This window comes from Bos mutus, chromosome 8 (genome assembly GCF_027580195.1).
Source record: "Bos mutus isolate GX-2022 chromosome 8, NWIPB_WYAK_1.1, whole genome shotgun sequence".
Taxonomy (NCBI): Eukaryota; Metazoa; Chordata; class Mammalia; order Artiodactyla; family Bovidae; genus Bos; species Bos mutus.
Genome location: NC_091624.1, coordinates 62312135 through 62326290, shown reverse-complemented (window position 1 = coordinate 62326290; position 14156 = coordinate 62312135).

Below are 14156 nucleotides of genomic sequence, written 5' to 3'. Positions count from 1 at the left end.
TAGTATTGGCCTTTCTGTCTGGCTTATTTCAGTTAATATGTCCTTCAGATTCATCCACTTTGTAAATGACAGAACTTCCCTTTTTTAAGACTAAATGATATTCAGTTACACATTACAATTACATAATATTGGTATTTTTTATCCATTTATTTGTTGATATATACTTGGCATGTACTGTACCTCAGCTATTGTCTAATGTGGCAATGAACATGGGAGTACAGATCTCTCTTTCAGATAATAGCTTTGTCTCCTTTGGATATATATCCAGAAGTAAGTTTGCTGGTTCATACAGTAGTTTTACTTTCAGTTTCTTGAGGAACCTCCATATTGTTTTTCACAGTGACTATTTAAGTTTACATTTCCACCAACAGTGTACAAGGGTTTCCTTTTTACCACATCCTGTCCAACATTGTTATATCTTGATTTAGATAATAGATATCCTAATAGGTGTGAGGTTATGGTTTTGATTTTCTATTTCCTGACAATTAGAGATGCTGAGCACCTTTCATGTACCCAATGGCCATTTGTGTCTTCTTTAGAAAATGTCTATTCAAGACCCCTGCTCATTTTTTAACGTTTGCAGTTTTTTGGGGTTGTTTTTTTGCTATTGAGTTGTGTGAGGTCCTTGTGTATTTTAAAAATTAACTCCATATCTATGCAAATACTTTCTCCCATTTCCTAGGTTGACTTTTCATTTTGTTGTTTGTTTCCTTTGATGTGCAGAAGTTTTTTCATTTGATACTGCCACATTTATTTTGGTTATTTTGCTTTTGTTGCTTTGCTTTTTTTTTTTTTTTTTTAATTGGGCTCTAGGGGATGGGATGGGGAATACCTCTGTTAAGTTATGCCCCACTAGGAAGATGTCCATTCTAACTTTCCTGGGATAGCTTTTGGAGCTTTTTCTTTTTCTTGGAGCCACTGCTCTTGCTGGCAGCAGCCTCTTCAGGTCTACTGCTGAGTGGCTCCTCCTTGGAAGACAATTTCCGCTTTTTCTTGGGGACCCTCTTGTTTTCTGACTCATCAGGGTCAGTAACTGGTTCCTCTTTAGGAAAAGATTTCTTCCTCTTGGGAAGACCAGCTGTCTCTTCAAGATCACAACTAACTAGCTCTTCCTTGGAAAAAGATTTCTTTTTCTTGGATTTGGAAAAAGAGACAGATGGGTCTTCCATTCCATTCTCCTAAAGAGCCTCCTGGGGCCTTTGCTTTTGCTTCTTTTTGGGTCTTTCACTTGTCACCTCACACTCCTTCAGGGCACTGCTGTTTTCTGAAGAAGCCAGGGCAATTGCAGCCAGCCTTTTCTTTTCCTTCTTCAAGTGTTTCTTCTCCTATTTCTCGAGCTTTCTAGTAATCTCAGCAACGGCTTCCTCTGCCTGAACCATTGCCTCCTTCATGACATCCAGATTCTTTCAGGGAATCTCTCCAGTCTCATAGAAGGACAGCCGCTCCTCAACTTGTTCTCAAAGCTTCTCCTCAAAAACACTGGTGGGCACCTCAGAGAAGCAATCGACTCATGAGGCAATACTGCATTTGTTTGCTAGGTATCAGGAGATGTGACCTTTGTTCTTAGCAGCTTTTCAGCCAATGAAGGTAGAGTGGAAAATGAGTTCGTATTTTGGGGTGTTACCCCTTGTCTTCAAGGCTCTGGAAACTTTGTCCCTTTGCTGGGCCCAGGGAATCACTCAGACACCAGGACTGGCAATCACTGTTGCTTTGCTTTTGATGTCAAAAACAAACATTGTGAAGATGAGTGTCAGGGAGCTTACCCCCTGTTTTCTTCTGGGAGTTTCACATTTGTAGGAGTTTAAATTTTATGTTCAAATCTTTAATCCATTTTTGACTTGAATTTTGTGTATGGTATAAGGATCCAGTTTCACTCTTTTGCATGGCTATTCAGTTTTCCCAACACTATTGAAGAGACTGTCCTTTTCTCATTGTATGTTCTTGGCTCCTTTGTCAAAAGTGTATTGAGCATATATGCATATGTTTATTTCTGAGCGTTTTTACATTAATACCACACCTCTTTGATTACTATAGTTCTGAATTATAATTTGAAATGAGTAAGTGTGATGTTTCCAGCTATGTTGTTCCTCAAGAGTGCTTTGGCTATTCAAGGTCCTTTGTGGTTTCCTAAACATTTTAAGACTTTTTTTTTCTATTTTTGTGAAAAATGACATTTGAATTCTGATAGGGATTATATTAAATCTGTAGATAACTTTGGGTAGTGTGGACATTTGAAAAATGTTAATTAGCATGAGTATCTTCTGATACCTTCTTCACTGTGGCATCTGGAATATTTCTCCAAAAGGTAATTGTGGGCATACCTCACTCCTGTTTTCTCCTTCCATGACTCCTCATTGCCTTCAGGATGAAGATCTACCTCATCTCTGACCATGCTTCTGCTTGTACCTTTCTTTCTTATGATTATACTAAAGTCTGATTGAGAATTAAACTTTAGAACATTCATAAACTAAGCATATTCATTAAAGAATGTTTTAAGTAGTTTTTCTCATAACTTCTGCCTCTCAACAAACAGCACTGCAGTTGCAATTTCCTCTAGAGCCAATCACAATGAATACATTGCAATCACAGATTTAGAAGCATGGCATGCCTTCATGGTTATATAGTTGACTGATTATGTGGTCCAATTCGAGCTATTACCAATTTGGATTTAAGCCATTGTTTCACATGGCTCCCTTCCCTGAAATTAGGATAACAGCTCCTGGAGGACAGACCTTTGCAGAATTTGATCAGAGCTTCTCTTAGACATAACCCAAACAGCAGAAGAATTAGTACAATCCTTCAATAGCTGGCATAAACAGTTATAAAGTGCAATTTTTATATTTTCCTTTTAAATTATGAAGTTCATGCAACACTTAATTGCTTATTCTCCTATAAGATATGTTCAGTGTCTGCAATATGAGAGGCACTACTCTAAGTGGTAAGATTCAAAGATTAGTAAAGCATAGACTCCCTCCTAAGTGGAATAAACATAAAGATAAGTATTGTTAACATTTTCCAATAATAAAGATGTGGGTAAATTATTATTTCTTATGCTAACATGTCTAATCTAAAGTGAAAGTGAAGTTGCTCAGTCGTGTCCGACTCTTTGCGACCCCATGGACTGTAGCCCACCAGGCTTCTCCGTCTTCTCCAGGCAAGAATACTGGAGTGGGTTGCCATTTCCTTCTCCAGGGGATCTTCTGACCCAGGGATCGAACCCAGGTCTAACATATTGCAGGCAGATGCTTTAACCTCTGAGCCACCAGGGAAAAGGAGCCAATCTAAAAGCTACATATAGTTAAAAATCATTTTAAAATTTATTCATTCAATTAAAACATAGTCTTTGAATTTATATTTTGTATCAGGTACTATATAAGGAACAATGGGAAAAGAGGTGAACAAAAAGCATAAATAATACCCTTGTTTTCACCTTCAAATAATAATCAGTTTAGTCAAAGATGAACTTATTGAAATGGTTAATTCAAAGAATACTCATAACTATGTTAAATACTCTAATGTAGAAACTCATGATCCCGTAAGAACATTTAACAATGGGATTGATCTCATCAAAACTGGTCAGGGAGGGCATCCTTGAGGAAGTGATGATTGAGCTTAGGTCTAATGAGTGGCTAGAAGTTGACTAGACAGGGAGGAGGGAGAGGGTGCTCCTGGTAAAGAAACCAGCTTGCACTAGGACCCTGTGAAAGGAAGCAACACATTGTATAAAACCTCTAAGGACCTGATAGGCAATCAAGTTGGAGTAGAGAAGGCAGGGAAAATGAAGGTATGGAGCATTTTAAGGCACTGCTAAAGGGTTTTACGCAGGGATAGGAACAGCATGGGAGATGGGTCTGAGGAGAAATGAATGGAGCTGGGAGTGCTATAAACAGATGTGTTCTGTAAAGATACCTGGCTACCCTAGAGACAAATGATGAGGAGGGACAGCAATGACTGTGGGGAGACCTTCAGGGGGCTTTCACAAGGGTCTAGGTATGAGGTGATAATGCTATGAAGCAAGATGGTACTAGTGCCTATGAAAAGAAGGTGAAATTATGAATATAATTAGGATGTAAAATTCTTAGAACTTATTGATGAATTAGTGAGGGAAATGTAGATGTCTTCTGATTTGGTAACATAAATGAATGGTGCTACCATTCTCTTAGATATGTGTAAAAATCTATCCAGCAGATTCCTTTTCTCTTATTGTCTTTTTTTTAATGTCAAATGACAAATAGGGTCAAATCTGGATTTGTAAATATTAACTAAATATTAATTTAATTTTATTTCTCTAATTTATCTTGTAAGAAATGAAATTAACAACTTAAAAACACCAGAAAGTACTTAACACATCACATTTGCATGAAAGGGTAACAAGCAAGTGGCTTATCATGGGTTGGCATCTGAGCAAGCCTACGATCACCAGCCTGATATCATCCAAACATAAAATATCCAGAAGATGGTGCCTGAGCTTTGACTGGAAGATGACGCCAGAGTTAAACAGGATTCTTAAATAGGACTGGCATCTTAGAAACCAACTTATGCCTTAAGCTTTGTACTCTAGAAGTTAAAAGAAAGAGTTAAGGTTTGAATTAATTAATTCGTCACCTCTCATTAATGCAGTTCACATGCCTCAAATTATGGACATTATAGGAGATATGCTTTCTTCTAGGAAACATATTTGTGTTAAGAATAAATGAGTTACAATGAATGATCCCCATTCTGCAATTTTATTTTTATTTTTAATTAATTTTTATTGGAGTATAGTTGCTTTACAATGTAGTGTTAGTTCTGCTTTACAGCAAAGTGAATCAGCTATATGTATACATATAATATATATCCCCTCTTTTTTGGATTTCCTTCCCATTTAGGTCACCACAGAGCACTGAATAGAATTTCCAGTGCTATACAGTATTCTCTCTGCATTTCAAAAACTTTATAATCAATTTCGAGGACAGATTTAATTCCTAAATTCAAAGGCAAGAGTATCCTGTAAGTTGACTATCAGTGTTAAAGATTTTGTAAATGAGTATTATATTTTTGGGAAAAAAATGAAAAATAATAGAAATTTAATATGAAACCATTCTCCCATATTAAACAGGCTAAATACAATAATTTTTTAGGCTAGTTTCTGACTTTGGAAAAAGGCTGCTGTTGCTGCTGCTACTAAGTCGTTTCAGTCATGTCCAACTCTGTGCGACCCCATAGACGGCAGCCCACCAGGCTCCGCTGTCCCTGGGATTCTCCAGGCAAGAACACTGGAGTGGGTTGCCATTTCCTTCTCCAATGCATGAAAGTGAAAAGTGAAAGTGAAGTCGCTCAGTCACGTCTGACTCTTAGCGATCCCATGGACTGCAGCCTACCAGGCTCCTCCATCCATGGGATTTTCCAGGCAGGAGTACTGGAGTGGGGTGCCATTGCCTTCTCCGTGGAAGAAGGATAATAGGAGTATAAAGGGAGGAAAAAAAACTGGATGGTGATGATGATGATATTGATATTGATAACAATAATGAACAATCAGATCAGATCAGATCAGTCACTCAGTCGTGTCCAGCTCTTTGGGACCCCATGAATCCCAGCACACCAGGCCTCCCTGTCCATCACCAACTCCTGGAGTTCACTGACACTCATGTCCATAGAGTCAGCGATGCCATCCAGCCATCTCATCCTCTGTCATCCCCTTCTCCTCCTGCCCCCAATCCCTCCCAGCATCAGAGTCTTTTCCAATGAGTCAACTCTTCGCATGAGGTGGCCAAAGTACTGGAGTTTCAGCTTTAGCATCATTCCTTCCAAAGAAATCCCAGGGCTGATTTCCTTTAAAATGGACTGGTTGGAGCTCCTTGCAGTCCAAGGGACTCTCAAGAGTATTCTCCCAACACCACAGTTCAAAAGCATCAATTCTTCGGCGCTCAGCCTTCTTCACAGTCCAACTCTCACATCCATACATGACCACAGGAGAAGCCATAGCCTTGACTAGACGAACCTTTGTTGGCAAAGTAATGTCTCTGCTTTGGAATATGCTATCTAGGTTGGTCATAACTTTCCTTCCAAGGAGTAAGCGTCTTTTGATTTCATGGCTGCAGTCACCATCTGCAGTGATTTTGGAGCCCAGAAAAATAAAGTCTGACACTGTTTCCCCACCTATTTCCCATGAAGTGGTGGGACCGGATGCCGTGATCTTCGTTTTCTGAATGTTGAACTTTAAGCCAGCTTTTTCACTCTCCACTTTCACTTTCATCAAGAGGCTTTTTAGTTCCTCTTCACTTTCTGCCATAAGGGTGGTGTCATCTGCATATCTGAGATTATTGATATTTCTCCCGGCAATCTTGATTCCAGTTTGTGTTCCTTCCAGTCCAGCATTTCTCATGATGTACTCTGCATATAAGTTAAATAAACAGGGTGACAATATACAGCCTTGATGAACTCCTTTTCCTATTTGGAACCAGTCTGTTGTTCCATGTCCAGTTCTAACTGTTGCTTCCTGACCTGCATACATATTTCTCAAGAGGCAGATCAGGTGGTCTGGTATTCCCATCTCTTTCAGAAGTTTCCACAGTTTCTTGTGACCCACACATTTAAAGGCTTTAGTATAAGCAATAAAGCATAAACAGATGTTTTCTGGAACTCTCTTGCTTTTTCGATGGTCCAGTAGATGTTGGCAATTTGATCTCTGGTTCCTCTGCCTTTTCTAAAACCAGCTTGAACATCAGGAAGTTCATGGTTCACATATTGCTGAAGCCTGGCTTGGAGAATTTTGAGCATTACTTTCCTAGCGTGTGAGATGAGTGCAATTGTACAGTAGTTTGAGCATTCTTTGGCGTTGCCTTTCTTTGGGATTGGAATGAAAACTGACCTTTTCCAGTCTTGTGGCCACTGCTGAGTTTTCCTAATTTGCTGGCATATTGAGTGCAGCACTTTCACAGCATCATCTTTCAGGATTTGGAATAGTTCCACTGGAATTCTATCACCTCCACTAGCTTTGTTTGTAGTGATGCTTTCTAAGGCCCACTTGACTTCACATTCCAGGATGTCTGGCTCTAGGTCAATGATCACACCATTGTGATTATTTGGGTCGTGAAGATCTTTTTTGTATAGTTCTTCTGTGTATTCTTGCCATCTCTTCTTAATATCTTCTGCTTCTGTTAGGTCCATACCATTTCTGTCCTTTATCGAGCTCATCTTTGCATGAAATGTTCCTTTGTTATCTGTGATTTCTTGAAGAGATCCCTAGTCTTTCCCATTCTGTTGTTTTCCTCTATTTCTTTGCATTGATCGCTGAAGAAAGCTTTCTTATCTTTTCTTGCTATTCTTTGGAACTCTGCATTCAGATGTTTATATGAACAATAGTAAGGCACTAAGTAGTATAGATCCAGTAAGTAGTATACTGGAATCAAGTATAGAATACTATACATGGATTAGCTCCCAAGAACCATTAGGGGCAAAAACTATTACTATGATTTTACAGATGAGGAAACTGAGGCATAGAGACATTACACAGTCTGGTGTAGGTGAGGCACCTGGGGAAGTTAAGCAAAGTCTTAACCTAAGTAATCTTTACAATCTGTGCTTTGAGCCACTACAATCCCTTTTATGGCTTCCCTGGTGGCTCAGCTGGTAAAGAATCCACATGCAATGCGGCAGACTTGGGTTCAATCCCTGGCTTAGGAAGATTCCCCTGGAGGAGGCATGGCACTCACTACAGTATTCTTGCCTGGAGTGTCCCCATGCACAAAGGAGCCTGGAAGGGGTCCATGAGGTTGCATAGTCAGACACAACTGAAGTAAGTAAGCAGCAGCAGCACCAGTCTCTCTTAATGGTAACTTGATTTCAGAATCACTAAACTTTAGTGTTATCATGCTGTTAGAAGTTTTGAATGGAAATGGATTGGGACAAAACATTCATTTTCCTGATGTATCCTACTGTGAATCAGCCCCCCACCCCACCCCCACACACAAAATAACTAAACAGGAAGCACTGTACTAATCCAGTTTGAGATGGATTTTCTCCCTCTAGGAAAAAGCTCCCCCATAATTCACTACTAGGCAGAGATTCCAGTGTAATTCAGAACAGATATATTTAAATGCAATAATTGAAAATTTGGACTTGACTTTTTATCTCTGTGGTACACTGTGCTCTGTGGCCTGAAAGGCAACAGCATGCTGCTGGGAAGAATTTACAAGTGACTTTTCCTCTGGGAAAAAAAAGAAAAAAAGGAAAAGCAAACTGTTGTGGGATCCTAAATGTAACATATTATTCCCAAAGGTGGCTTTGGGCTGTTCTTTATACTGCTCACCTGAGCTCATTAATTAGTGTTTGAGTATTTTTTTTTTTTGTTCCTGGGGATATGAGGCAATGTGGTGTAGTGGGGAAGGTTTGCTACCAGCCTGACAAGATGGGCAGTTTAACTCTACCATTTAGCAGCTCTAGGACTTGAGCAAGTTATGGTAATGTCTCTATTATTTGCTACTCTGATATGCAAAAGGGATATGTTAAATGTGACTAACATCTAAGCCTTTTTTGAAGATAAGTTATACATACATAAATAAGCTTATTATATTTAAATAATTATATATATGTATATATATTTTAAGTTCTTAATATAGAGCCTGACACATAACAAATACTCAAGAGATGCTCACAACTACTACTATTATCTGACCTTAAAGTAATAGTTTGCTAGCGTCTGCAAATAAAGATCCAGGACAGTATTTATTTATAAATAAATCCTAACTTTTGGAGAGAATAAAAATGCACCTTTTTTATTTCCAGACTTTTAAAGAAATCATTTTGGGCATAATAAAAGCAGCTGAGAGTGATTTAGATTTAACTATTTCATTTTTTTAATTAAAAATTGCTCAAGGGTTATATTGACTGCAAACATGGTAAAGAGAGACTGCTTTCCAGACAGCAGCCTGGAGGTTATTGCTGAGTGGGTGCCCATGATCCCAGGCTATGTACCAAAGCACTGACTGCTTTGTGTCAAAGTAGAAGAGTAATTGACATTCTAGTAAATACAGGTTGAAAAACGACCTTGATTTTCACTTTGTACCTGACTCAGCAGGACAGTTGTTTCTTCTATCTTTTACCTGGATGAATAAAGACCATAAAATACTATTTTAAAACAAAACCAACAATATCCTCATGGGTACATGCTGAGCAAAAGCCTCATATGTGTTTACTACCCTTTTTTTAGTGTTCTAATTTCATTTATTGATATGAACAAATATGAATGTAATTCTTCAGAGGTTATCTGCCTCTAGTCTAAATAAAATATTTCATAAATTATATATACATGTAAAAAGAACATAAACTCAAAAGGCACTATTATAATATACACTTTTCCATTCAAAGAAAGATATGGAAATTCTATGACTTGATATTTTAGTGCTAAAATAAATGTTGGTTGTTTGTGCACTAAATTTAATGATTTAATCATTTGTCTCTTTCCTTCTATCACCAAAATCTAGTATTCCCTGACAATTTTCTCATTTGTTTATATGTCATACAACAGAATTCTTAAGAGTTAACATCATAATGGATTTTTCTAGACTGATTATTTGCAAGGCTGAAAGCACATTACCTTAATACTTTCCCTTGCAAATAGCACATTAGCCATCCAAATCTGGCATATCATCTGGACTCTTTGACATCATCTTATGTCTCTGCTGATGACTGGGTGCTGCTGGTAAAGTCTGCAGCTGATACATTTATTAATTTCTTGCCTTGGTAGGACCTTTGTTGACATATAAGATCCAGATAGAAAGCCCATGTTATCGATAATGGCTACTCTGTCAGGTGGTAGTAAACAACATTGTCACAACTGCATATAATGCAACTTGCAAAATATTTTGAAAGTCATCATGCTCTTAATATGCTAGTAAACTTGAGATTCAGTATAGTTTCAATTCTTCAGCTACATTTTCGTCATAGTATCTCATCAACTTTATAAGAACAATGTCTTTTTCTTGCTTGAATGGTAAAGATAAAGCATTAAAATCATAAATTTAATATTATTCAGGGACTTTAATAACCAGATATTTAAAATAGCCATTTGAGTAGATAGTCATTATGCAAAACTGCTAGCATTCCTAGAAACTTCAGACATCATTAAGACCAAGAGAAGCAAATTTAAGAGGTAGAGGGCCCAGATGTAAATAGCAGGTAAGTGTGAGACAACAGGTCCTACAATATGGTAAAGCAGAGTATGGCCAACAGAAGAGTCCACACCTCTTCTGAAGGGGCAACCTCTAGTTACTTGTTGCCACATAGAAATGCCAGCTCTTTGTGGCTGGCTCATTCGATATTTTGATAGAAAGAACTTTTTAATCTATGTGAAATTACTTACATTTTTTAAATTGGAGGTTAATTTAAAAATTAAACATTGTGAGTGCTAAACAAAACAAAGCAAAAAATGAAGCTATCTTTAGGTATGATAAAGTTTATAGGTTGCCTCTTCATAGGTCACATTTTTAGAATAACATGCTAATATTACACATGAAGTAACTAATAATCCCTCCCCCCAATTCAGTAACTTGCCTAAAGTAATGAAAATATATCATGGCAACTCAAGGTTTTTCAAATTACCATCTTCTGCTCATATGACTTCATTATACTGACCTTATCATTCCATGACATAATTTACAAGTTTATAGTTATGATAGTCAATTTTAATAAGTAACTATGTGTGTGTATGTGTCACACAACTATTTGTCAAGTGAATTATCTTTATATATAGTGTTGTGTTCCTATATATTTCCTCATTTAATTCTACCAATCAGCATCTTTGTACTAGGAAGGAAAACTGGAAGCCAAAGTCTTGTATATTAAAAATGAAGAAGGAAGAGTATTAAGAACCAAGTACAGAATTTGATAAATTTAAAGCCTAGGACTGGCTCTTATATGTTGTTTAAGAGAAAGATGGGTATATTTCTTACTTGAAAGCAGAATTTGGTAATTATCATAATACTAACCTATAGAAAGTTACTGCTTTTTATTTTTCAAACTATCTTTATGTCCATTATCTTCCAGTATGTGGCTTTTTCTGTAAGAAATGGTTATCCTTTGAAACTCTACTCACATATTCTCTTACTGTCTTCACTATTTAAGTTTCCATCCTTTATGTGCTTCTCTGAAAAGTGAAAGTGTTAGTCGCACAGTTGTGTCTGACTCTAGGGACCCCATGGACTATAGCCTGCCGGGCTTCTCTGTCCATGGAGTGGGTAACCATTTCCTTCTCCAGAGGATCTTCTTTACCATGTGAGACACCAGGGAAGCCCATATGCTTCTTTAGTATACTTTTGCTTATTTTTTACATCACTTAGAGAATCCCCTAAATTTTCACTTAATTTTCTATCCTGCAATTTCTCAACTCATAAAAAAAATTGTTTCTCTATCAACTTATTTTAAAAGGAAAGAAAAATAGAAAAATAATGGTATTTAAAATAGAACAACAGTCTGCAATGGTTGACAGGATATAGACATTGGGCAATGTAAAATTACATTGTGCTGTTGGGATATGAAGGTTGAAGCTCTTTTATGTGATATGGGCATGCAAACACACAAAACAATAAAATTATAAGTATACACATATAATATACATGTAAAATACATATGTATATAACACTTAAAAATTGATTGGAATTATACTCATGGTAAGAATTCCTTGGTAAAAGGGAAGAAAGTTTGGATTTATATTGGCTGTAAAGTGGGCTTTAGGTATATTTATGTCTATGAATCTATGTATCCATTTAAAAAGAGAAAAAGTTATATAAATATGATAGTTAATTCTTAGTCATAGGGATATATGCTTATAATATTTTTCATTTTTTGTCTGTAATTCTGAAAAAAAGTAAAGTTTTCAGATACTTTTGATTAATGCTATTACTTCTATGCAAACTTTTTTTCTCCATTAGACTTTAAAAAAAAATCACCAGCACTAAAAAGAACCAACCACAGGTTAAACTGCTAATCGCTCAATCATGCTTGACTCTTGGTGACCCCCGTGGACTGTAGCCAGCTAGGCTTCTTTGACCATGGAATTGTCTGGGCAAGAATACTGGAGTGGGGTGCCATTTCCTTCTCCAGTGGACCTTCCCAACCCAGAGATTGAACCCTTGTCTCCTGTATGGCAGGCAGATCCTTTACCATCTGAGCCACCTGGGAAGCCTCAAAACGTTAGTCACATCTTGAATCTATGGTCACAAAAATGTCTTTGTACCAACCTATGTCCAGAATGGCTCTCTAGTGTAATGTTTAGGCTTAAGTTAAGCAATATGGTGGACTCAGACATGATAATACTTTTCCTACAACTCAATAGATATCCTAAAACTTATTTAAAAAGTAAAGTATATCAGTGTCAATACCACTCTTTCTAAATAGCATAACAACAGGCCTCAGCTCTCATTCAAACTACCCTCTTTTCCTTCTACTCTAGGAAGTGGGACTAATGGCTAATGATCTCTAAAGCAGTTCTTCTGTCCTGTAACATTCTGCTTTCCTATAAGATTCAGTAGCATCTATGGTAGATCCTTTTCCACTCTTGCCAAGTTTGGGGTCTTCCTTATAAATTTCTCTGGAATTTGGCAGAAAGTAGAAGAAAGGAAGAGGGTGTTTGCTATGATCAGTGCGTTCTCTTGGCAAAATTTTATTAACCTTTGCCCTGATCATTCCGTATTCCAAGGCCAAATTTGCCTGTTACTCCAGGTAACAGGTTTCTTGACTTCCTACTTTTGCATTCCAGTCCCCTATAATGAAAAGGACATCTTTTCTGGGTGTTAGTTCCAAAAGGTCTTGTAGGGCTTCATAGAACCGTTCAACTTCAGCTTCTTCAGCATTACTGGTTGGGGCATAGACTTGGATTACTGTGATATTGAATGGTTTGCCTTGGAAAAGAACAGAGGTCATTCTGTTGTTTGTGAGATTGCATCCAAGTACTGTATTTCGGACTTTTTTGTTGACCATGATGGCTACTCCATTTCTTCTAAGGGATTCCTGCCCACAGTAGTAGATATAATGGTCATCTGAGTTAAATTCACCCATTCCAGTCCATCTTGGTTCGCTGATTCCTAGAATGTCGATGTTCACTCTTGCTATCACTCTTGCCATCTCTTGTTTGACCACTTCCAATTTGCCTTGATTCATGGACCTGACATTCCAGGTTTCTATGCAATATTTCTCTTTACAGCACTGGACCTTGCTTCTGTCACCAGTCACATCCGAAACTGGGTATTGTTTTTGCTTTGGCTCCATCTCTTCATTCTTTCTGGAGTTATTTCTCCACTGATCTCCAGTAGCATATTGGGCACCTACTGACCTGGGGAGTTCCTCTTTCAGTATCCTATCATTTTGCCTTTTCATACTGTTCATGGGGTTCTCAAGGCAAGAATATTGAAGTGGCTTGCCATTCCCTTCTCCAGTGGACCACATTCTGGCTTACCTCTCTACCATGACTCGCCCGTCTTGGGTGGCCCCACAGGGCATGGCTTAGTTTCATTGAGCTAGACAAGGCTGTGGTCCTAGTGTGATTAGACTGACTAGATTTCTGTGATTATGGTTTCAGTGTGTCTGCCCTCTGATGCCCTCTTGCAACACCTACCCTCTTACTTGGGTTTCTCTTACCTTGGACGTGGGGTATCTCTTCATGGCTGCTCCAGCAAAGCGCAGCCACTGCTCCTTACCTTGGACAAGGGGTATCTCATCACCGTCGCCCCTCCTGAACTTGACGTGGAGTAGCTCATCTAGGCCCTCCTGTGCCCGCGCAGCAGCCACGGCTCCATGGACACAGGGTAGCTCCTCCTGGCCGCCGCCCTTGGCCTCAGGCTGGGGGTAGCTCCTCCCAGCCGCCCCCCCTGACCTCGAACGTGGGGTAGCTCCTCTCGGCCATGCTTGTGCGCCGTGGCAGCCTCCCACACTTGTGCGCTGTCCAACAACACAAGAGAAGACTCTACACATGGACATCACCAGATGGTCAACACTGAAATCAGATTGATTATATTCTTTGCAGCCAAAGATGGAGAAGCTCTATACAGTCAGCAAAAACAAGAGTGGAAGCTGACTATGGCTCAGATCATGAATTCCTTATTGCCAAATTCAGACTTAAATTGAAGAAAGTAGGGAAAACCACTAGACCATTCAGGTATGACCTAAATCAAATCCCTTAT